We start from the raw sequence: 25,252 nt of genomic DNA, 5'->3' as shown, positions 1-25,252 counted from the left end.
GCGTTTAGCTGTGTGTCTCCCAGTGCTCGCAGCAAAGTCCCCCAGCGAGTGCGTTTAGCTGTGTGTCTCCCAGTGCTCGCAGCAAAGTCCCCCAGTGAGTGCGTTTAGCTGTGTGTCTCCCAGTGCTCGCAGCAAAGTCCCCCAGTGAGTGCGTTTAGCTGTGTATCTCCCGGTGCTCGCAGCAAAGTCCCCCAGTGAGTGCGTTTAGCTGTGTGTCTCCCAGTGCTCGCAGCAAAGTCCCCCAGTGAGTGCGTTTAGCTGTGTGTCTCCCAGTGCTCACAGCAAAGTCCCCCAGCAAGTGCGTTTAGCTGTGTGTCTCCCAGTGCTCGCAGCAAAGTCCCCTAGCGAGTGTGTTTAGCTGTGTATCTCCCGGTGCTCGCAGCAAAGTCTCCTAGCGAGTGCGTTTAGTCGTGTGTCTCCCGGTGCTCGCAGCAAAGTCTCCTAGCGAGTGCGTTTAGTCGTGTGTCTCCCGGTGCTCGCAGCAAAGTCCCCCAGCGAGTGCGTTTAGCTGTGTGTCTCCCGGTGCTCGCAGCAAAGTCTCCTAGCGAGTGCGTTTAGTCGTGTGAGTGCGTTTAGCTGTGTATCTCCCGATGCTCGCAGCAAAGTCCCCCAGTGAGTGCGTTTAGCCGTGTGAGTGCGTTTAGCTGTGTATCTCCCGGTGCTCGCAGCAAAGTCCCCCAGCGAGTGCGTTTAGCTGTGTATCTCCCGGTGCTCGCAGCAAAGTCCCCCAGTGAGTGCGTTTAGCTGTGTGTCTCCCAGTGCTCGCAGCAAAGTCCCCCAGCGAGTGCGTTTAGCCGTGTGAGTGCGTTTAGCTGTGTGTCTCCCAGTGCTCGCAGCAAAGTTCCCCAGCGAGTGCGTTTAGCCGTGCGAATGCGTTTAGCTGTGTGTCTCCCAGTGCTCGCAGCAAAGTCCCCCAGCAAGTGCGTTTAGCTGTGTGTCTCCCAGTGCTCGCAGCAAAGTCCCCCAGCGAGTGCGTTTAGCTGTGTGTCTCCCAGTGCTCGCAGCAAAGTCCCCTAGCGAGTGTGTTTAGCTGTGTATCTCCCGGTGCTCGCAGCAAAGTCTCCTAGCGAGTGCGTTTAGTCGTGTGTCTCCCGGTGCTCGCAGCAAAGTCCCCCAGCGAGTGCGTTTAGCTGTGTGTCTCCCGGTGCTCGCAGCAAAGTCTCCTAGCGAGTGCGTTTAGTCGTGTGTCTCCCGGTGCTCGCAGCAAAGTCCCCCAGTGAGTGCGTTTAGCCGTGTGAGTGCGTTTAGCTGTGTATCTCCCGGTGCTCGCAGCAAAGTCCCCCAGCGAGTGCGTTTAGCTGTGTGTCTCCCAGTGCTCGCAGCAAAGTCCCCTAGCGAGTGCGTTTAGCTGTGTGTCTCCCGGTGCTCGCAGCAAAGTCCCCCAGCGAGTGCGTTTAGTCGTGTGTCTCCCAGTGCTCGCAGCAAAGTCCCCCAGTGAGTGCGTTTAGCTGTGTGTCTCCCGGTGCTCGCAGCAAAGTCCCCCAGCGAGTGCGTTTAGCCGTGTGAGTGCGTTTAGCTGTGTGTCTCCCGGTGCTCGCAGCAAAGTCCCCCAGTGAGTGCGTTTAGCTGTGTGTCTCCCAGTGCTCGCAGCAAAGTCCCCCAGTGAGTGCGTTTAGCTGTGTGTCTCCCGGTGCTCGCAGCAAAGTCTCCTAGCGAGTGCGTTTAGTCGTGTGTCTCCCGGTGCTCGCAGCAAAGTCCCCCAGTGAGTGCGTTTAGCCGTGTGAGTGCGTTTAGCTGTGTGTCTCCCAGTGCTCGCAGCAAAGTCCCCCAGTGAGTGCGTTTAGCTGTGTGTCTCCCAGTGCTCGCAGCAAAGTCCCCCAGCGAGTGCGTTTAGCTGTGTGTCTCCCAGTGCTCGCAGCAAAGTCCCCCAGTGAGTGCGTTTAGCTGTGTGTCTCCCAGTGCTCGCAGCAAAGTCCCCCAGTGAGTGCGTTTAGCTGTGTGTCTCCCAGTGCTCGCAGCAAAGTCCCCCAGCGAGTGCGTTTAGCTGTGTGTCTCCCAGTGCTCGCAGCAAAGTCCCTCAGTGAGTGCGTTTAGCTGTGTGTCTCCCAGTGCTCGCAGCAAAGTCCCCCAGCGAGTGCGTTTAGCTGTGTGTCTCCCAGTGCTCGCAGCAAAGTCCCCCAGTGAGTGCGTTTAGCTGTGTGTCTCCCAGTGCTCGCAGCAAAGTCCCCCAGTGAGTGCGTTTAGCTGTGTATCTCCCGGTGCTCGCAGCAAAGTCCCCCAGTGAGTGCGTTTAGCTGTGTGTCTCCCAGTGCTCGCAGCAAAGTCCCCCAGTGAGTGCGTTTAGCTGAGTGTCTCCCAGTGCTCACAGCAAAGTCCCCCAGCAAGTGCGTTTAGCTGTGTGTCTCCCAGTGCTCGCAGCAAAGTCCCCTAGCGAGTGTGTTTAGCTGTGTATCTCCCGGTGCTCGCAGCAAAGTCTCCTAGCGAGTGCGTTTAGTCGTGTGTCTCCCGGTGCTCGCAGCAAAGTCTCCTAGCGAGTGCGTTTAGTCGTGTGTCTCCCGGTGCTCGCAGCAAAGTCCCCCAGCGAGTGCGTTTAGCTGTGTGTCTCCCGGTGCTCGCAGCAAAGTCTCCTAGCGAGTGCGTTTAGTCGTGTGAGTGCGTTTAGCTGTGTATCTCCCGATGCTCGCAGCAAAGTCCCCCAGTGAGTGCGTTTAGCCGTGTGAGTGCGTTTAGCTGTGTATCTCCCGGTGCTCGCAGCAAAGTCCCCCAGCGAGTGCGTTTAGCTGTGTATCTCCCGGTGCTCGCAGCAAAGTCCCCCAGTGAGTGCGTTTAGCTGTGTGTCTCCCAGTGCTCGCAGCAAAGTCCCCCAGCGAGTGCGTTTAGCCGTGTGAGTGCGTTTAGCTGTGTGTCTCCCAGTGCTCGCAGCAAAGTTCCCCAGCGAGTGCGTTTAGCCGTGCGAATGCGTTTAGCTGTGTGTCTCCCAGTGCTCGCAGCAAAGTCCCCCAGCAAGTGCGTTTAGCTGTGTGTCTCCCAGTGCTCGCAGCAAAGTCCCCCAGCGAGTGCGTTTAGCTGTGTGTCTCCCAGTGCTCGCAGCAAAGTCCCCTAGCGAGTGTGTTTAGCTGTGTATCTCCCGGTGCTCGCAGCAAAGTCTCCTAGCGAGTGCGTTTAGTCGTGTGTCTCCCGGTGCTCGCAGCAAAGTCCCCCAGCGAGTGCGTTTAGCTGTGTGTCTCCCGGTGCTCGCAGCAAAGTCTCCTAGCGAGTGCGTTTAGTCGTGTGTCTCCCGGTGCTCGCAGCAAAGTCCCCCAGTGAGTGCGTTTAGCCGTGTGAGTGCGTTTAGCTGTGTATCTCCCGGTGCTCGCAGCAAAGTCCCCCAGCGAGTGCGTTTAGCTGTGTGTCTCCCAGTGCTCGCAGCAAAGTCCCCTAGCGAGTGCGTTTAGCTGTGTGTCTCCCGGTGCTCGCAGCAAAGTCCCCCAGCGAGTGCGTTTAGTCGTGTGTCTCCCAGTGCTCGCAGCAAAGTCCCCCAGTGAGTGCGTTTAGCTGTGTGTCTCCCGGTGCTCGCAGCAAAGTCCCCCAGCGAGTGCGTTTAGCCGTGTGAGTGCGTTTAGCTGTGTGTCTCCCGGTGCTCGCAGCAAAGTCCCCCAGTGAGTGCGTTTAGCTGTGTGTCTCCCAGTGCTCGCAGCAAAGTCCCCCAGTGAGTGCGTTTAGCTGTGTGTCTCCCGTGCTCGCAGCAAAGTCCCCCAGCGAGTGCGTTTAGCTGTGTGTCTCCCGGTGCTCGCAGCAAAGTCCCCCAGCGAGTGCGTTTAGCTGTGTGTCTCCCGGTGCTCGCAGCAAAGTCCCCCAGCGAGTGCGTTTAGCCGTGTGAGTGCGTTTAGCTGTGTGTCTCCCGGTGCTCGCAGCAAAGTCCCCCAGCGAGTGCGTTTAGCTGTGTGTCTCCCGGTGCTCGCAGCAAAGTCCCCCAGCGAGTGCGTTTAGCTGTGTGTCTCCCGGTGCTCGCAGCAAAGTCCCCTAGCGAGTGCGTTTAGCTGTGTGTCTCCCGGTGCTCGCAGCAAAGTCTCCTAGCGAGTGCGTTTAGTCGTGTGAGTGCGTTTAGCTGTGTATCTCCCGATGCTCGCAGCAAAGTCCCCCAGTGAGTGCGTTTAGCCGTGTGAGTGCGTTTAGCTGTGTATCTCCCGGTGCTCGCAGCAAAGTCCCCCAGCGAGTGCGTTTAGCTGTGTATCTCCCGGTGCTCGCAGCAAAGTCCCCCAGTGAGTGCGTTTAGCTGTGTGTCTCCCAGTGCTCGCAGCAAAGTCCCCCAGCGAGTGCGTTTAGCCGTGTGAGTGCGTTTAGCTGTGTGTCTCCCAGTGCTCGCAGCAAAGTTCCCCAGCGAGTGCGTTTAGCCGTGCGAATGCGTTTAGCTGTGTGTCTCCCAGTGCTCGCAGCAAAGTCCCCCAGCAAGTGCGTTTAGCTGTGTGTCTCCCGGTGCTCGCAGCAAAGTCTCCTAGCGAGTGCGTTTAGTCGTGTGTCTCCCGGTGCTCGCAGCAAAGTCCCCCAGTGAGTGCGTTTAGCCGTGTGAGTGCGTTTAGCTGTGTGTCTCCCAGTGCTCGCAGCAAAGTCCCCCAGTGAGTGCGTTTAGCTGTGTGTCTCCCAGTGCTCGCAGCAAAGTCCCCCAGCGAGTGCGTTTAGCTGTGTGTCTCCCAGTGCTCGCAGCAAAGTCCCCCAGTGAGTGCGTTTAGCTGTGTGTCTCCCAGTGCTCGCAGCAAAGTCCCCCAGTGAGTGCGTTTAGCTGTGTGTCTCCCAGTGCTCGCAGCAAAGTCCCCCAGCGAGTGCGTTTAGCTGTGTGTCTCCCAGTGCTCGCAGCAAAGTCCCTCAGTGAGTGCGTTTAGCTGTGTGTCTCCCAGTGCTCGCAGCAAAGTCCCCCAGCGAGTGCGTTTAGCTGTGTGTCTCCCAGTGCTCGCAGCAAAGTCCCCCAGTGAGTGCGTTTAGCTGTGTGTCTCCCAGTGCTCGCAGCAAAGTCCCACAGTGAGTGCGTTTAGCTGTGTATCTCCCGGTGCTCGCAGCAAAGTCCCCCAGTGAGTGCGTTTAGCTGTGTGTCTCCCAGTGCTCGCAGCAAAGTCCCCCAGTGAGTGCGTTTAGCTGTGTGTCTCCCAGTGCTCGCAGCAAAGTCCCCCAGCAAGTGCGTTTAGCTGTGTGTCTCCCAGTGCTCGCAGCAAAGTCCCCCAGCGAGTGCGTTTAGCTGTGTGTCTCCCGGTGCTCGCAGCAAAGTCTCCTAGCGAGTGCGTTTAGTCGTGTGTCTCCCGGTGCTCGCAGCAAAGTCCCCCAGTGAGTGCGTTTAGCCGTGTGAGTGCGTTTAGCTGTGTATCTCCCGGTGCTCGCAGCAAAGTCCCCCAGCGAGTGCGTTTAGCTGTGTGTCTCCCAGTGCTCGCAGCAAAGTCCCCTAGCGAGTGCGTTTAGCTGTGTGTCTCCTGGTGCTCGCAGCAAAGTCCCCCAGCGAGTGCGTTTAGTCGTGTGTCTCCCAGTGCTCGCAGCAAAGTCCCCCAGTGAGTGCGTTTAGCTGTGTGTCTCCCGGTGCTCGCAGCAAAGTCCCCCAGCGAGTGCGTTTAGCCGTGTGAGTGCGTTTAGCTGTGTGTCTCCCGGTGCTCGCAGCAAAGTCCCCCAGTGAGTGCGTTTAGCTGTGTGTCTCCCAGTGCTCGCAGCAAAGTCCCCCAGTGAGTGCGTTTAGCTGTGTGTCTCCCGTGCTCGCAGCAAAGTCCCCCAGCGAGTGCGTTTAGCTGTGTGTCTCCCGGTGCTCGCAGCAAAGTCCCCCAGCGAGTGCGTTTAGCTGTGTGTCTCCCGGTGCTCGCAGCAAAGTCCCCCAGCGAGTGCGTTTAGCCGTGTGAGTGCGTTTAGCTGTGTGTCTCCCGGTGCTCGCAGCAAAGTCCCCCAGCGAGTGCGTTTAGCCGTGTGTCTCCCGGTGCTCGCAGCAAAGTCCCCCAGCGAGTGCGTTTAGCTGTGTGTCTCCCGGTGCTCGCAGCAAAGTCCCCTAGCGATTGCGTTTAGCTGTGTGTCTCCCGGTGCTCGCAGCAAAGTCCCCCAGCGAGTGCGTTTAGCTGTGTGTCTCCCGGTGCTCGCAGCAAAGTCCCCCAGCGAGTGCGTTTAGCTGTGTGTCTCCCGGTGCTCGCAGCAAAGTCTCCCAGCGAGTGCATTTGCTGTGTGTCTCCCGGTGCTCGCAGCAAAGTCCCCCAGTGAGTGCGTTTAGCCGTGTGAGTGCGTTTAGCTGTGTGTCTCCCGGTGCTCGCAGCAAAGTCCCCCAGCGAGTGCGTTTAGCTGTGTGTCTCCCGGTGCTCGCAGCAAAGTCCCCCAGCAAGTGCGTTTAGCCGTGTGTCTCCCGGTGCTCGCAGCAAAGTCCCCCAGCGAGTGCGTTTAGCTGTGTGTCTCCCGGTGCTCGCAGCAAAGTCCCCCAGCGAGTGCGTTTAGCCGTGTGTCTCCCGGTGCTCGCAGCAAAGTCCCCCAGTGAGTGCGTTTAGCTGTGTGTCTCCCGGTGCTCGCAGCAAAGTCCCCCAGTGAGTGCGTTTAGCTGTGTGTCTCCCGGTGCTCGCAGCAAAGTCCCCTCGCGAGTGCGTTTAGCCGTGTGAGTGCGTTTAGCTGTGTGTCTCCCGGTGCTCGCAGCAAAGTCCCCCAGTGAGTGCGTTTAGCCGTGTGAGTGCGTTTAGCTGTGTGTCTCCCGGTGCTCGCAGCAAAGTCCCCCAGCGAGTGCGTTTAGCCGTGTGAGTGCGTTTAGCTGTGTGTCTCCCAGTGCTCGCAGCAAAGTCCCCTCGCGAGTGCGTTTAGCCGTGTGAGTGCGTTTAGCTGTGTGTCTCCCGGTGCTCGCAGCAAAGTCCCCCAGCGAGTGCGTTTAGCCGTGTGAGTGCGTTTAGCTGTGTGTCTCCCAGTGCTCGCAGCAAAGTCCCCTCGCGAGTGCGTTTAGCCGTGTGAGTGCGTTTAGCTGTGTGTCTCCCGGTGCTCGCAGCAAAGTCTCCTAGCGAGTGCGTTTAGCTGTGTGTCTCCCGGTGCTCGCAGCAAAGTCCCCCAGCGAGTGCGTTTAGCCGTGTGAGTGCGTTTAGCTGTGTGTCTCCCGGTGCTCGCAGCAAAGTCCCCCAGCGAGTTCGTATAGCCGTGTGAGTGCGTTTAGCCGTGTGTCTCCCAGTGCTCGCAGCAAAGTCCCCTCGCGAGTGCGTTTAGCCGTGTGAGTGCGTTTAGCTGTGTGTCTCCCGGTGCTCGCAGCAAAGTCCCCCAGTGAGTGCGTTTAGCTGTGTGTCTCCCGGTGCTCGCAGCAAAGTCCCCCAGCGAGTGCGTTTAGCTGTGTGTCTCCCGGTGTTCGCAGCAAAGTCTCCTAGCGAGTGCGTTTAGCCGTGTGAGTGCGTTTAGCTGTGTGTCTCCCGGTGCTCGCAGCAAAGTCCCCCAGTGAGTGCGTTTAGCTGTGTGTCTCCCGGTGCTCGCAGCAAAGTCCCCCAGCGAGTGCGTTTAGCCGTGTGAGTGCGATTAGCTGTGTGTCTCCCGGTGCTCGCAGCAAAGTCTCCTAGCGAGTGCGTTTAGCTGTGTGTCTCCCGGTGCTCGCAGCAAAGTCCCCCAGTGAGTGCGTTTAGCCGTGTGAGTGCGTTTAGCCGTGTGAGTGCGTATAGCCGTGTGAGTGCGTTTAGCTGTGTGAGTGCGTTTAGCCGTGTGAGTGCGTTTAGCTGTGTGTCTCCCGGTGCTCGCAGCGACATGTGTTGCAATGTAATTGCATTGCCCAGTGTAATGAGAGATCGGACACCATTATTAAATAGTGTCCCGATCTCCGAAGCCCCCCAAGGTGCCAGGCAGGCAGTTCCAGGGCACCACCTTGCCCAAAGAGCATGCAGCTGGGGGCCTCCACCTCCCTGGGTGACCCCCACAAGTGCCGTTCCATCTGGTCCCCGTTTATGGGAGCCGGAACTGAACACTCTTCGTCCGAGATCTCCGAGACGAAGGGGATGAAGGGAATCTGCACATTAAAGAGGGACTAGCTGTCTCACTTGAATATGCAGATTTTCCAAAATGTGATCCCGCCCACAGTGCGCGAGATTTACATCGCAATGCCTCACGAGATCGTGTTGGATCTTGTGAAGCGTTACGAGCCGGATAGATCCCGGGAGCGGGGTCTCCCGGCTTTTATCAGTCACACTGTGCCGCGGCGAGTTGCTTTTTGGGCGCAAGGGTGTCAGACTGTGACTGAAACCCGGGGAGGGACTCTCTCCATCTGAATAGCCCAGTTTTTAGTCCAGAACATATTTTTTTAATAAATGTTTTTATTGGGTTTTGAACAAAGTATATTTACCGTTATATACACAGAATAAGAAATATAGATATATGCATATATAGAAGAGAAGGGCACACACAAACATACCCAAAACAAAAGTAATAATAAAAAATAAAATAGAATAACTAGTGGGGTATTGTGCACTTGCTCAACAGCAGCAACTCTGTACAACTGGCAAAATTATTTACAACACATAAGTAGGCGACTGTTTATGGGGGGGGTGGGTGGGGGGTTGGGGGGTGTTGTGGAGACTGGGGAGGTAAATATACATTTGGGTGCCGGAGAAAGTTTTAACCTCGCTGAAAAAGAAATTCAAGGGGGTGGTTTGAGCTGTCACGGCGGAGGGGCGGAGCCCGATAGAGGCAGAGAAGCCGGCTCCACCGAAATCGAAAGGGTGCCCCAATTAGCTCAGAAAGAACCACCCCCAGTACGGACGTGACCCCCACACAAGCACCAGGGGCTTCCCCATCAGCATTGAGGGCCCCCCCCCCAAACAAACGTAACGTGAACCCTGAGGGTTCGCCCCTGACATGTGACATCAGCGTGGTGGGAATATTTTGAGGGGGATCATGTGGTTTGTGGGGGAGTGGGGGGGAGGGGGGGGTGGGGGATTCAGTAAGTATATTAAAATGCATTTAAATTAGGCTCCCGCCCTCTCTGCGTGTGAGCCTTGACACTGCCACGGGGTGTGGAAAACGGCCAGCGAGAATCTCGTTTCCTGATTCTTGCGGGTGTTTCCGCCCACAATGCCATTCTCGCTGACGCACGCTGAAAATGGACCCTCTGTTCCCTCCATACAACTTTTAATATTAATTTGGTCCTATTTCCCTTTCTTTGGGATGATATTGTTGTGTTGTTTATCCATCCCATAAACAATCTTTGGAATTAATGTTCCTGCCTTTAATTTTGTTGCATTTCTGTTTTAAGATATTTTCCACAAAAGATGGAAAATCCTGCTTAGTGTATCCTTGATTTTCAAAGGAGTTGCTGTTGTAGGTAAGGCCTCGCAACCGACAAGGGGGATTCCCAGGATATTGGGGCTTGTCAGCCTCCCGAATGAAAATAGGAACCACAGGAGACTTGGAAAGTCATTTTGCATCCTCCATGTCTCAGTGGCAACGCCATACGAGTTTGGGCATGATTATCGGAAACGCTTCTACGTGTCATTTTGGGTAAGATTGGTGGGGTGTTTCTCGAAGGCCACGTTGACGAGGTCACAGCCCATATTTAATGGCCCTTAGTGCCGAAAATGAGCCCCTACGAGCTTCTCGCCAATACTGGCTGTCTCACTGTCTAATTTGCCACACTCCCACTAACGAGGGGGAGCTGCTTTAAACACTCCCTCACCACTCACTTCCAGTCACCACACAAGCATACCTGCTCCTCGCTTTGACGATGCCGACCTGGCGAGGCTTCTGGGCGGAGAGGGGACACGACAGGACATCCTATTCCCCCGAGGGGGTTGGAGGACCAGCAGTAGAGTCAGTAATGCCGCCCGGGAGACAGTGGCAGCGGCTGGCAGTGCGGGCATCGTGACCAAGAGGAGGGCATCCAATATCTGTAAAGGACCAATGACCTCCACTGAGCTGCCAGGGGACGTCGCCACCTCCTTCCTGGCATCAGTTCCACCCCACAAACACTGGCTGACACCTCGCATCCTCCCCACACCCGATCTTCGTGCTTATTCCTCAGCACCCACTGGCACCAACCAGCACAACTCCAGTGCCCTTGAGCTGTATGCCAGAAAATGGAAATGGCTTCTCAGTTTGCCTCAACAGCCATTGCGCCAGCTTCATGTTTTTAGAAAGGAGTACTAAACGGCACCCGCGAGACCTCTCACTGGCAGTCGGTTCATTCCCGAGAGGCCATTACATTCGACTTCAATCGCTGAGATGGAAATTGATGCTAATTGGGATCAATGATACGCTCACCATATTTGGGCAAAATCCGCGAATCGCCATCGGGGTCGGGCCGATCAGAGAGCAAACTGACTTCGCGCACTGTGCGATTCTCGATTTTCACCTTTCCTGTTGTATAAATCGCGCAGCCAGACCCGCGGCAAACGCAAAGCGGTGGTTAAATTGTGCCCATCGTTTCCTCATTTAGATGTATTTAATTTCACTTATTTGCAGCTAGTGGTTGCCCCTATCGGTCAGAGAGGTAGGTCCATCTTGGTTTTCACCAGTTAGATTCTCTCAAGGTCTTTGACAAAATGTATAAATCAATGTCAGTCGGTTTTAATTACAAAATGTCAATAAAATGCAGCAATCAGCGACCAGGAAAGAAGAGGAATTTAGCCAAGAAGAGATTTGGGCTGAGTCGAGGGATTCACACACCGCCAGGGATCCGGGTTCAATTCCGGCCTTGGGTGACTGCGGAGTTTGCACTTTCTCCCCGTGTGTGCGTGGGTTTCCTCCGGGTGCTCCGGTTTCCTCCCACAGGTTTCCACCCTGTACAGGTTAGGTGGATTGGCCGGGATAATTTGACCCTTCATGTCCAGTTTAGGTGGGCTACAGGATAGGGCAGGGGAGTGGGCCTAGGTAGGCTGCTATTTCGGAGTTTCAGTGCAGACTTGAGGTGCCAAATGGCCTCCTTCTGTACTGTCGGGATTCTATGGCTCTATGATCCTACACTTGGAATATTAGTCCCAGTTTGAGGTAATTTAATTTGAAAATTATGCCCAAATTAAGGAGGATTATGAAATCAGAATGTAGCTAAGATTGTACAGATTTTACACTTGGATGATCAATGGTTCGCACAATTTAATTTGGATAAATACAGCTGCTACATATTGAAGGCCCAATCTGGAACTTGCCACAGAGCCATTGACTTTTTGCTCGCCACATTCAACCAGCTAGAGGTGGCACCAAATCAACATTCTGCTCGGATAAGCTGTTTTCAAATCTCCAGAAATCGCCCTGTGCCATTACTGTCCTCTGGTCAGGCTGCACCAGAAATATTAACTACCATTCCGGTCACTATCACTGGAAGGAGACTATTCAGATCTCGGAGGAAGGCAGTGTGTTAACAAGTTGAAATGTGAGTTGGAGCTGTTCAGTCTCGAAAAAGAGACCCCCACAAGATGACTTTGCAGTGATGAGGACAATATTTACTGGGGTGCAGGAAGCAAAACCACAGGGTCCTGTTCACTGAGATATGGAACCAAAGCAGGTGGATGGAGTTGACCTGCAGATCGGTTCTGATGTAATTGAACGGTGGAATAGGTTCAAGGTGCTGACTGGGTGTACCTGGACATTTACTGTTGTGAGGAGTGTAATTAAGACACATTTTACTAAATATTCCTTTGCAATGGTATCAGGATCGGCAGTTGTGGGGAGGAGGTTAAATTGATTGAAGGTGCTGGCTGGAATCACAGTTTGCAATTTGGGCAGTTAATATCAAATGGATTATTGGGCCTTTGCATTTCAAACTACTTTGTAATTGTGTATTCCTGTGGTTGTGAACCTTTTTGAAAAGAATGGCTGATATTTTCCGCTTCTTTACTATTGTAACCCCCCCACGAGGATCACGGGGCAATCTTCATTGATTCCCCCCCCCCCCCCCCCCCCGCCTCCCCCGGGACTCATGGAGTACGAGCTCCCCCGGTCGGGCGAAGGCCACCCACCCGGGGCTAGTTCTGAGCAAAGGTTAAAAAGAGGCCAAGGTGAGGGCCTGGCCAGGTAAGTCCTCCTAGTTAGGACTGCACTGGGAGTGAGATACTGCGTTATGCAGGTTATTATAAATGCTTGTAGATTAATCTACCTTGCGTTTACTGTCAGTCTCGTCTGCGTCATTATATTCTCCAATCTAATGTTTTCTGTTCATTTAAAGAAAAGAATGACTGGAGAATTCCAGGCCAATGAGTGTCCAAGAACCGCGCCAACATTGTAAGGCCCTCCAGGATTATACATTGTAATGTACCCACACAGGCACCATGAAGCAAAGATGTCCCAAAGGCCCTCCTCATATTTGTATTGTGCAGAAATTGAGAGGATCAGAAGCTAAATGCAGAATTACTTGAGCTTTGCTGAATTCGCTCTCCTCTCATTTTGGGTGTGATTCACCAGAAAAACTTCCAAGGGTGTGTTTGGCAGGCTGTTTCTTGACGGCTGCATTGCTGAGATTGACACCGCTATTTATTGGCACTTAGCCGGTTTTGGGCCTCGGAGAGTTTCATCCCATCGAGGCCACATTCCGGATGTTTTCCTGCGCAGGGAGCTGAACTCACCAGCGGACCGCCTCCTCAGCGATCACGACGACATTTTGAAAGGCTGCTCAGATCTCCACACCCTCACTCTTTCAGGACCACCCTTTACCCCCCCCCCAACCTTTCTTCATGCCCCACAAACCACCTTCAAACCCCCCCCCCCCTGCCCCCGCCCTGCCTTTCATGGGCATGGCCCTCCAGGCCCTGACCCTTGGCAGTGCCAAAATACCTGAGTGCCAGGGGAGATTCCAGGGTGCCACCATGTCCTGCCCCAGCAACCCGGGGGGGTGGGGGGGGCTCTAATGGCCTACAAGACCCCCGCAAAGTGTTAATATGGCTGGTGCACGACTGTGGTGCTAACCGCACCTGATTGAGACCTCGCAGGAGCGGCCACTGATTCCCGGGCACCAGGTGAGTGCTGCTCATTAAATATCACCGGCAGCGATGGCATGGTGTAGATCGCGCCGGACACCCCGCGGTTTCACGCCCAGCTCGGAGCCTGATTTGGGGTTCTCCCACAATTCACCCGGGTGCGACGCTGTGGAAAAACCCCGCCCGTTAACTTGGATCAACCTTTGCATTTAAAGTTAGTGATCAATGTGGTAGCTTAGACTGCGATAAATGATTCTCGAGACATTCAAGACCCTTTGAATAAAGGAGCTAGCTTTCATCAACAGAGAGATGACAAAAAGCTGTGCTCAACGTCGAGAGGAAGGTTCAGCTGGTTTCTATAAAATGTAGACTCCTGATTCTCCGTCTCTGCCATCGGACTAAATACAACAACTCATTACTTTCAAAGGCTTGAGTAAATTGAAAGCGTGCCTTCGTGTACTTGGAAATGTTTCTGTGCCATTTCACAGATAATCAGACAGGAGCCAGAGCAACATCATTATCTCTCACAATTCCATTAAGTTCCAGAACATAACACAGCGTTTTGGGATCTGCAGTGTGTGCGGCAGAAGCAAAAGCTGACAGATGATTTTAACCCTCGCGACTTTGGGGCGTCATTCTCCGCTGGCGGGAGTCTCCGTTTTGCCGGCGCCCGGGGGTTTCCCGACGGCGTGGGGCTGCCCCACAATGGGAAACCCCATTGACCGGCCGGTGTTACGGAGACTCCCGCCGGCCGGTCGGGGCAGAAATGTGGCGGGGCGGGTAGGAGAATTTCGCCCTGGTCTCGCAGTGCTCAGGAAGACCAGGGTGCAAAGTGAAGATGCCTTCTTCACACTGGCTGATCCCGATCAGAGCTCTTTAGTCATTCTGTACTCCAGAAAAAGCTGATCAGACATGTCAATCACACAACAAAATCTCTTGACTCTATACTTTTGTACTTGAAAGGACACTTAAGCAATCTATAAAAGATTGGCGGCAGTTGCTATGGCAGTTGGAATAGCTCGGAACAAAAAGTCAATTTAAGAAAGGTTACAGGTGGCTGTCAGAAAGGTCTTGGAACCTTCTAAAAGTATTTTCTTCTGACCTTCAGCAATGTGTGTGCACCCTGAGGAGGTGCCCTCCATAAATGGTCTGTGTCTACAGGCCCATCGAGCAGCAGATGTATTATTGGCAGTTCATAGAATCATAGAATCATAGAAGTTTACAGCATGGAAACAGGCCCTTTGGCCCAACCAGTCCATGCCGCCCAGTTTTTACCATTAAGCTAGTCCCAGTTGCCCGCAATGGGCCCATAACCCTCTATACCCATCTTACCCATGTAACTATCTAAATGCTTTTTAAAAGACACAATTGTACCCGCCTCTACTACTACCTCTGGCAGCACATTCCAGACACTCACTATCCTCTGAGTGAAGAAATTGCCCCTCTGGGCCCTTCTGAAACTCTCCCCTCTCACCTTAAACCTATGCCCTCTAGTTTTAGACTCCCCTACCTTTGGGAAAAGATGTTGACTATCTACCTTATCTATGCCCCTCATTATTTTATAGACCTCTATAAGATCACCCCTAAGCCTCCTACGCTCCAGGGAAAAAAGTCCCAGTCTATCCAGCCTCTCCTTATAACTCAAACCATCAAGTCCCGGCAACATCCTAGTAAATCTTTTCTGCACTCTTTCTAGTTTAATAATATCCTTTCTATAATAGGGTGACCAGAACTGCACACAGTATTCCAAGTGTGGCCGTACCAATGTCTTGTACAACTTCAACAAGACGTCCCAACTCCTGTATTCAATGTTCTGACCAATGAAACCAAGCATGCCGAATGCCTTCTTCACCACCCTGTCCACCTGCGACTCCACCTTCAAGGAGCTATGAACCTGTACTCCTAGATCTCTTTGTTCTATAACTCTCCCCAACGCCATACCATTAACTGAGTAGGTCCTGGCCTGATTCGATCTGCCAAAATGCATCACCTCACATTTATCTAAATTAAACTCCATCTGCCATTCGTCGGCCCACTGGCCTAATTGATCAAGATCCCGTTGCAATCCTAGATAACCTTCTTCACTATCCACTGTGCCACCAATCTTGGTGTCATCTGCAAACTTACTAACCATGCCTCCTAAATTCTCATCCAAATCATTAATATAAATCACAAATAACAGTGGACCCAGCACCGATCCCTGAGGCACACCACTGGTCACAGGCCTCCAGTTTGAAAAACAACCCTCTACAACCACCCTCTGCCTTCTGTCGTCCAGCCAATTTTGAATCCAATTGGCAACCTCACCCTGGATCCCGTGAGCTTTAACCTTCTGCAACAACCTACCATGCGGTACCTTGTCAAAGGCTTTGCTAAAGTCCATGTAGACAACGTCTACTGCACTGCCCTCATCTACCTTCTTGGTCACTCCCTCAAAAAACTCAATCAAATTTGTGAGACATGATTTTCCACGCACAAAGCCATGCTGACTGCCCCAAATCAATCCTTGCCTCTCTAAATGCTTGTAGATCCTGTCTCTCAGAATACCTTCTAGCAACTTACCTACTACAGACGTTAGGCTCACCGGTCTGTAGTTCCCAGGCTTTTCCCTGCTGCCCTTCTTAAACAAGGGCACAACATTCGCCACTCTCCAATCTTCAGGCACCTCACCTGTGGCTGCCGATGATTCAAATATCTCGGTTAGGGGACCCGCAATTTCCTCCCTAGCCTCCCACAACATCCTGGGATACATTTCATCAGGTCCCGGGGATTTATCTACCTTGATGCGCTTTAAGACTTCCAGCACCTCCTCCTCTGTAATATGCACACTTCTCAAGACATCACTATTTATTTCCCTTAGTTTCCTAACATCCATGCCTTTCTCCACCGTGAATACCGATGAGAAATATTCATTCAGGATCTCACCCAACTCTTGTGGCTCTGCACATAGATGTCCTTGTTGATCCTTAAGAGGCCCGACTCTGTCCCGAGTTACTCTTTTCCCCTTTATGTATCTGTAGAATCTCTTTGGATTCTCCCTTGCATTATTTGCCAAAGCAATTTCATGTCCCCTTTTTGCCCTCCTGATTTCCCTCTTAACTCTATTTCGACAATCTCTATACTCTTCAAGGGATCCACTTGATCCCAGTTGCTTATGTACGTCATATGCCTCCTTCTTCTTTTTGACCAGAGTCTCAATATCTCGAGTCATCCAGGGTTCCCTACTTCTACCAGCCTTGCCCTTCACTCTAAAGGGAATGTGCTTACCCTGCACCCTGGTTAACACATTTTTAAAAGCCTTCCATTTACCAGCCGTCCCTTTGCCTGCCAATAGTCTCCCCCAATCTACCTCTGCAAGTTCCTGTCTGATACCATCAAAATTGGCCTTGCCCCAATTAAGAATTTTAACTCTTGGGCCAGACCTATCATTCTCCATAGCCATCTTAAAACTAATGGAATTATGGTCACTTGTCCCAAAGTGATCCCTCACTAGCACTTCTGCCACTTGCCCTTCCTTATTTCCCAAGACGAGGTCAAGTTTTGCCCCCTCTCTAGTCGGTCCATCCACATACTGAATGAGAAATTCCTCCTGAATACACTCAACAAATTTCCCTCCATCCAAGCCCCTAATGCTATGGCTGTCCCAGTCAATGTTGGGAAAGTTAAAGTCCCCTACTACTACCACCCTATTATTCTTGCAGCTATCTGTAATCTCCTTACATATTTGCTCCTCAATTTCCCGCTGACTATTTGGGGGCCTGTAGTACAGTCCTACCAAGGTGATCTCTCCCTTCTTATTTTTCAGTTCCACCCATATAGACTCAGTGGGCGAACCCTCGGATATATCCCCTCTAAGTACTGCCGTGATGTTCTCCCTAATCAAAAACGCCACTCCCCCTCCTCTCTTACCTCCTGTTCTATCCTTTCTATAGCATCTGTACCCCGGAACATTGAGCTGCCAGTCCTACCCCTCCCTTAGCCATGTTTCAGTCATAGCTATAATATCCCAGTCCCATGTACCCGTCCATGCCCTGAGTTCATCCGCTTTGCCCGTCAGGCCCCTTGCATTGAAATAAATGCAGTTTAATGTAGACCTTCCTTGCTCGCTGCCCTGCTTTCTCTGGTCATGCTTTACACACTCTCCCTTCCTGCCTTTTGTTTCTGTCCCCACTGACTTCCTACATCGGTTCCCATCCCCCTGGCACATTAGTTTAAACCCTCCCCAACTGCACTAGCAAACACCCCCCCCGAGAACATTGGTTCCGGTCCCACCCAGATGCAGACCGTCCGATTTGTACAGGTCCCACCTCCCCCAGAACCGGTCCCAATGTCCCAGGAATTTGAAACCCTCCCTCTTGCACCATCTCTCAAGCCACGTATTCATCCTAGCTATCCTGTCATTCCTACTCTGACTATCACGTGGCACTGGTAGCAATCCTGAGATTACTACCTTTGAGGTCCTACTTTTTAGTTTAACTCCTAACTCCCTAAATTCAGCTTGTAGGACCTCATCCCGTTTTTTACCTATATCGTTGGTGCCCATATGCACCACGACAGCTGGCTGTTCACCCTCCCCCTCCAGAATGCCCTGCAGCTGCTCCGAGACATCCTTGACCCTTGCACCAGGGAGGCAACATACCAACCTGGATTCTCGTTTGCGTCCGCAGAAACGCCTGTCTATTCCCCTTACAATTGAATCCCCTATCACTATAGCTCTGCCACTCTTCTACCCGCCCTTCTGTGCGGCAGAGCCAGCCACGGTGCCATGAACCTGGCTGCTGCCACCTTCCCCTGGTGAGCCATCTCCCCCAACAGTTTCCAAAACGGTAAATCTGTTTTGGAGGGAGATGACCGCAGGGGATCCCTGCACTGCCTTCCTACTCTTCCTCTGTCTGTTGGTCACCCTTTCCCTATCTGCCTCAGTAATTTTAATCTGCGGTGTGACCAACTCACTGAATGTGCTATCCACAACTTCCTCAGCATCGCGGATGCTCCAAAGTGAGTCCATCCGCAGCTCCAGAGCCGTCAAGCGGTCTAACAGGAGCTGCAGTTGGACACACTTCTTGCAGATGAAGGAGTCAGGGACACCAGAAGGGTCCCTGACTTGCCACATCTCACAAGAGGAGCATGACACGGGTCTGAGCTCTCCTGCCATGACTTAAACCTGAAGTTAAATTTGAACTACACTACACAGCTAAGAGAAAGTCAAAGAGAGAGAAATCACTTACCAGTTACAAGCCAATCACTTACCTGCTGGCTGTGATGTAATTGCTCCCGAGGCTCCCTCACAGGTCTGCTTCTCTGCACCTCCTTAAGGTGAGCACCAAATTCCCTTAACTAGTTAATTAATTTACTTAATTAATTTGATATATTTTTTTATTTTTTTTTGTCACTCCCCTCTTACCCGAACTCAGCCTTACCCAAACTCAGATACACTCTGTTTGCCTCCAGCACTCAGCCTTACCCAAACTCAGATACACTCTGTTTGCCTCCAGCACTCAGCCTTACCCAAACTCAGATACACTCTGTTTGCCTCCAGCACTCAGCCTTACCCAAACTCAGATACACTCTGTTTGCCTCCAGCACTCAGCCTTACCCAAACTCAGATACACTCTGTTTGCCTCCAGCACTCAGCCTTACCCAAACTCAGATACACTCTGTTTGCCTCCAGCACTCAGCCTTACCCAAACTCAGATACACTCTGTTTGCCTCCAGCACTCAGCCTTACCCAAACTCAGATACACTCTGTTTGCCTCCAGCACTCAGCCTTACCCAAACTCAGATACACTCTGTTTGCCTCCAGCACTCTGTTTCTATAGGCACTTCAGCCACACCCTTTGTATCCTTCCTGATTTACAGTCAGCCAATAGGCCTGCTCCCGAAACTGATCTCTCTCCCGAACAGCTGACCTGCAAGGTAAGGAAGTGGTTAATCAGTACTTACCTCACCCACGGCGCAACCTTTTAAACTGTCCCCTCTGCCTCGCAGCTCCCGCGCTTTTTGAAACTCCCGCACTGTTTCCAAGGTCCCGGCTCCCTCTCTCTCCCGAACAGCTGACCTGCAAGGTAAGGAAGTGGTTAAGCAGTACTTACCTCACCCACGGCGCGCCCTTTTAAACTGTCCCCTCTGCCTCGCAGCTCCCGCGCTTTTTGAAACTCCCGCGCTGTTCTGTGTCAATGCTGAGTCTGCTTTCCCAGGGCCGCTCTGGAAGCAGGGACACTGCAACAGGTAAAAACCATTGGATATTCCTGATACTGGTGAAGCTCCAAAGGAATATTACCCTCTAACCAGAGGCTATGTTGAATCACAAGAAGAATAGTGGATAGCAACTTCCGACACTTCATCCAACTCCTGTCCCTAGCCCTGAAATTGAGAGACTGAGCTCGTGGGATGAAGTCTTGCTCAGTGTGAGTGCAGATTGGAGAATCTCGATGGAGGAATTCAAAATCCTGCTGGACAGTGCCGATAGGGGGAAACTGTGTTAGAGGAAAGATCGAGAATGAGTGGGCACTGATTTAAGGTGATTGTCAAAAGAACCAGAGGTGATTATGTGGAAAAAGATGTATGCAGTGAATGTTTAGGATGTTGGAATGACTGTCTGACAGGTAGATTTAATCCCTTTAACCGAGAATTGGATAATTGAGAAAAGATGTGTGGGGTTACGGAGAACAGGCAGGGAAGTGGGGCTAACTGAGACTAGCACAGATAGAAGCACTTGAACGGTCTCCTTGTGTGCTGTAGCCATTCCATTTGGTGTGAAGGCCAATGGGTATGATTTGTAACAAGCTTAATGTCCAAATCAAAGACCTGTAAATTGGGAGCATCACCTATCAGACATGTTGATCTCCAGACTAGGCTCTCTGATATACAGGATTACATGTTGGGATATAAATCTATATATTGGAGGATGAGTCACAGACTATGGCAGGCAGACGAGGAAAACCCTTTGAATGGAGGTTTAGTGAAGTTAAAGATCAGAAACACTCAGACACTCCATCAAACAGAAAGAGGATTTTAACATGATACTGCAGAGTAAAGATCAATAACCATCACTTTCACTGTGAAGTGCTCTCAATCACTTCACCAAATACAAAATTGAGTTGAGCTCCGCCTACTTTTCAAAGGAGATTATGTAGCTCATAGGAGAGGAACCAAAAAGAACATTTTTCTGATGTAAATGGTTAAACAAATCAGTTATTTCTGTCACAGTTCGGTTCCTTATAAAGAAGCAGGGGCGAAATTCTCCCCAAACGGCGCGATGTCTGCCGACTGGCGCCCAAAACGGCGCCAATCAGACGGGCATCCCGCCGCCCCAAAGGTGCAGAATGCTCCGCATCTTTGGGGGCCGAGCCCCAATATTGAGGGGCTAGGCCGGCGCCGGAGGGATTTCCGCCCCGCCAGCTGGCGGAAATGACATGTCGGGGCAGCGCATGCGCGGGAGCGTCCGCGGCCGCTGTCAGTTTCCCGCGCATGCGCAGTGGGGAGAGTCTCTTCCGCCTCCGCAACGGTCTCCACCATGGCGGAGGCGGAAGGGAAAGAGTGCCCCCATGGCACAGGCCCGCCCGCGGATTGGTGGGCCCCGATCGCGGGCTAGGCCACCGTCCTGCGCCCCCCCCAGGACCCCGGAGCCCGCCCACGCCGCCTTGTCACGCCGGTAAATAGGTACTCTAATTTACGCCGGCGGGACAGGCAAATTATCGGTGGGACTTCGGCCCATCCGGGCCGGAGAATTGAGTGGGGGGGCCCGCCAACCGGCGCGGCGCGATTCCCGCCCCCGCCGAATATCCGGTACCGGAGACTTCGGCAACCGGCGGGGGCAGGATTCACGGCGGCCAACGGCCATTCTCCGACCCGCTGGGGGGTCGGAGAATGACGCCCCCGGTTCTGAAACCCTCCCCTTTAACCTGCAGTTTCTGATGTTCTTCACCCCCTTTCACCTGCTCACCCCACTTTCCTCGCTGTCTTTACACATGTCCATTGTAAAATTACTCCTGGTGCCAATGTTTTGATCTTCAGTCCCTCCCAACAAACAGTTCCGAGTAAGAGCTTCTCTTTAACCTCGTGTAACATTACATTCCAGACACTGTGAAGTGTGATGGTGTGAACTGATTGAGAGCATCCCCTTCTGACATCTTTTATTCCCATTGACCATTTTACATTATCACAGGGTTATTTACCCTTTATGTGTGCAAAGGTCAGACCTTGATTTGGAGAAAGTGAGGCACATTACATAAATACTCCTTGGTGCTGAGTGTGTATATATATATATATATATATATATGATGTTCAGCTGTAGCTTATTTGAACCTGGTTAGATCTGACAGCACAAGTCAGGCTTGGTCTTTGGGGCAATGATGCCAAAGTAACCATGTAGGGGAGTAAAGAGCAAGTCAGAAATAGCAGTGATATTATCACTGAGATCTTGGCAAAAAGAGCTGCTGACTTGTGATTGCGAGCGGCTGAGATTACAGAATTTGGTCTCGGTTTGAAAGGTAGCCTGGAATAGATATGATTGGGGGTAATTCTGAATTTTGGTGCTAAATTAAAACTAGCGATATCTGATCATACAAAATAGAAGCAGGAGGAGGCCATTCGGCCCTTCGAGCCTGCTCCACCATTCATTATGATCATGACTGATCATCACGTTCAATACCCTGATCCCACCTTCCCCCCATATCCCTCGATCCCTTTAGCTTCAAGAGCTATATCTAATTCCTTCTTGAAATTGCACAACGTTTTGGCTTCAACTACTTTCTGTGGGAGTGAATTCCACAGACTCACCGCTCTCTGGGTGAAGAAACTTCCCCTCACCTCAGTCCTAAAAGGTTTATCCCTTATCCTCAAACTATGACCCCTAGTTCTGGACTCCCCCACCATCCGGAACATTCTTTCTGAATCTACCCTGTCTAATCCTGTTAGAATTTTGTAAGTTTTTATGAGATCCTCTCTCTCTCTCTCTCTTCTAAACTCCAATGAGTATAATGCTGACTCTCTCTGATGTTTTAACCAGGTCAGTAATTTCTCTTCCATTGCAGGAACTTCACTTTTTGCTAACAGTTGTAACTTTATCAAATGTTTTCAGGAAATCCATATAAATAGCTCCCATAGGCATTCTCCTGTTCACTACTTTAGTCTCCTCTTCAGAAAATTCAATCAGATTCATCACAGATCAATAACCATCACGTTCACTGTGCTTTACAAATCCACGGTGCTCTCTCTCATTCGCTGAAGGGGAAATGAAATGAAAATGAAAATCGCTTATTGTCACAAGTAGGCTTCAAATGAGTTACTGTGAAAAGCCCCTAGTCACCACTTTCCGGCGCCTGCTCGGGGAGGCTGGTACGGGAATTGAACCCACACTGCTGGCCTGCTTTGATCTGCTTTAAAAGCCAGCTCTTTAGCCCTGTGCTAAACCAGCCCCAGAAACCATGGGCGCGATTCTCCGCTCCCGCGCCGGTTGGGAGAATCGCCTGGGGCGCCAGTTTTCTCCGCGACGCCGGTCCGACGCCCTCCCACGATTCTCCCAGAACGGCTCCGTCGAGTTCTGCGCGGCGCAGGCCGGAGAATCGCCCAGGACACCCAAAATGGTGATTCCCCGCTACACCCGCTATTCTCCGGCCCGGGTGGGCTGAGCGGCCTGCCCAAAACGACGGCTTCCCGCCGGCACCATCCACACCTGGTCGCTGCCAGCGGGAACAGCGCGGGAATGCTGGGGGGGGGGTTCTTTCACCGGGGTAGGACTCAAAAGGGGTCTGGCCCGCGATCGGTGCCCACCGATCGGCGGGCCGGCCTCTCTGAAGGAGGACCTCCTTTCCTCTGCGCCCCGCAAGATCCATCCGACATCTTCTTGCGGGGCGGCCTCAGGGGAGGACGGCAAACCGCGCATGCGCGGGTGACGCCAGTTAGGCGGTGAATGACACGGCGCCGCTTTTACGTGGCGCCAGTGCTCAGCGCGCGCTGACGACGCTGCTTTCGCGACATGCCCCCCCGAGTTTCTCGCGGCTCCGATCCTAGCCTATTTTTGGGCCCTGAATCGGTCGAGATCGGAACCTCAACGGCAGTCACGACGGCGTGGGCACGTAGTCGCGGGAGCGGAGAATCGCGCCCCATTACTTAACCCTTCATTCTAGACTCTAGTAATTTCTGAATAACAGAAGCTAGGCTAACTGCTCTATAATTCCTTGGACTTTCAGGTCACCTTTCTTAAATAACGGAGTTATTATAGTTTTGCAATCTAAAGAACCGGGTTCCAAATGTGAGAACTTTGGATGGTAGTGTTCAGGGCATCTGCAATATTCTCACCTACTTCCTTTAAAATCCTGGGCTGGAAACCCTGGAATCTGACATGCTTTAATATGATTAATTTTATTATTTTAATGTTGGTGAGCCCCTGTTCCTGCTGGAAATCCTCCAGGTGGAGCTGTCCTCTTGCCTCATGTACAGCACAGACCCTCCCCAATCGGGAATGACAATGTACAAAATGGCGGCCACAGGATATGCAGAACATTGAAGTGTCTAATGCAATGTTTTTGCCCCATTATGTTGAGATGACAACCCCAATCACAGCTAATGTCCAGCATTTGACACTGATGGCTAATGTTGCTGTGGTAGTAATTGAATGCTTGAGCAATTGATTGTGTGGCCAGGTTGGTAAATATGAGTGTTTTACGAACAGTTCAGAGGTCACCAGCAACACTTGTGCCAAGCAGAGCCTCCGGGAGTTATCAAAAGTATATTATTGACCTTGTCTCAAGGGCTAAAAAGATCACCCAGGCGGAGGGTGCTGATTGGGGACATACCTTATTCAGCTAAACACAATTCAGCCTGGTGTAGCCAAAAAGAAAATGCTGGAAAATCTCAGCAAGTCCGGCAGCATCTGTAGGGAGAGAAAAGGGCTAAGTTTCGAGTCCGATGGCCCTTTGTCAAAGCTGAAGACAGAGAAAGTGGGAAATATTTATACTGTGGAGTGAGAATGAAAAATGAGTCCACAGAAACCCAGGGAAACCGGGTGCTAATGGCCACAGAAACCAAGGGAACAGAGTGCTAATGGCCACAGAAACCAAGGGAACAGAGTGCTAACGGCAGTCCCCAGAGAGAACAAAAGGTGTGAGAGGCCAAACAGCAGAGAAACTAACATCAGAGGGTAAATTGTGACAGATGTCGCTGTGGGGGAGGGGAAGGGGGAAGCAAAGGAGAGAAAGGGTAATGAAAGGTGGATAAGATGGGGGAGGGGGTTTAAATGTATATAAAGAAAGACAAGAGAGAAAGAAATGGTAAAAGACAGTTAAAATGAAATGGGATGAAAACAAATGGGTCGAGGTGGGGAAGAGCTGATCATCTGAAGTTGTTGAATTCGATGTTCAGGCCGGAAGGCTGTGGCGTGCCAAACCGGAAGGTGAGATGTTGTTCCTCCAGTTTGTGTTGAGCTTCACTGGAACATTGCAGCAGGCCAAGGACAGACATGTGGACATGGGAGCAGGGTCTTGTGTTAAAATGGCAAGCAACGGGAAGGTCAGGGTCCTGAATGCTCACAGACCGAAGATGCTCAGCAAAGCAATCACCCCGTCTGCGTTTGGTCTCTCCGATATAGAGGAGACCACATTGGGAGCAGCGAATGCAATCGACCAAATTGGAAGAGATGCAAATGAATCGCTGCTTAACCTGGAATGAGTGTTTTGGCCCTGGGATGTTGAGCATGGAAGAGGTAAAGGGGCAGGTGTTACACCTTCTGCGATTGCATGGGAAGGTGCCATGGGTGATGGGAGAGGTGTTGGGTATGGTTGAGGAGTGGATTAGATTGTCTCAGAGGGAACGGTCTCTGCGGAATGCTGACAGAGGGAGTTAAAGGAAGATGTTTGGTGGCGGCTTTTATCCAGCCACTGCGGTGTATCACAAGGTTGCTGGAATGTAACCAAGAGCGGTATTAGCATCTTAAGATAATGATAATCTGATAGACAAATCAATGGAAATAACCAGGAGGTCGGGCAGAACCCATGAAGAAAGAAACAGGGTTAATGCTTCATCAGAACACAATGACTGACCTGTCGAATATTTGCAGAATTTTCTATTTTTGTTTCAGATTTGCAATATTTGGCTTTTATTTTTAGGCTGGAATTGGATTGGGTAATTTTAACCTTACTGAGGCTATTGGTGGAACACTGGCTTTACAACCCAAATTATATTGAGAAACCAGCAAGATGCATGGTTCCACGTCAGCCTGTCAACAGACTGGTGAGGTTAACATTACCCCCAACATTCCACTTCGGTGCCCTGCCTCGGGGAGGATGTGAGGGTCACAGAAAGGAGATTCACTAAAATGAGTGGCCTTGGCCTGGAGAAAGAATTAGAAAAGCTACTGACACCGTTCATTAGGCTGATCAAATATCTGTGGAAGCATTCAAAATTCCGATGGGATTTTAATTGCAACATTTTTCCTGATATTTTGGGGAACGCAGGGAGTGAGC

General features: G+C 51.9%; 1 protein-coding gene and 1 long non-coding RNA gene across 2 annotated transcripts in view; one reads left to right on the top strand and one right to left on the bottom strand.

Annotated features, from left to right (window-relative positions):
- LOC140394520 (uncharacterized) overlaps positions 1–25,252 on the bottom strand; it is an 86,064-nt gene that overhangs the window by 17,571 nt on the left and 43,241 nt on the right. The gene's annotated exons all lie outside the window — the stretch shown is intronic.
- clec19a (C-type lectin domain containing 19A) overlaps positions 1–25,252 on the top strand; it is a 71,010-nt gene that overhangs the window by 39,925 nt on the left and 5,833 nt on the right. The gene's annotated exons all lie outside the window — the stretch shown is intronic.

The sequence above is a fragment of the Scyliorhinus torazame genome, chromosome 17 (assembly GCF_047496885.1).
Source record: "Scyliorhinus torazame isolate Kashiwa2021f chromosome 17, sScyTor2.1, whole genome shotgun sequence".
Taxonomy (NCBI): domain Eukaryota; kingdom Metazoa; phylum Chordata; class Chondrichthyes; order Carcharhiniformes; family Scyliorhinidae; genus Scyliorhinus; species Scyliorhinus torazame.
Note: the sequence above shows the minus strand (reverse complement) of the source record. Positions and strands in the feature narration are given on the sequence as shown.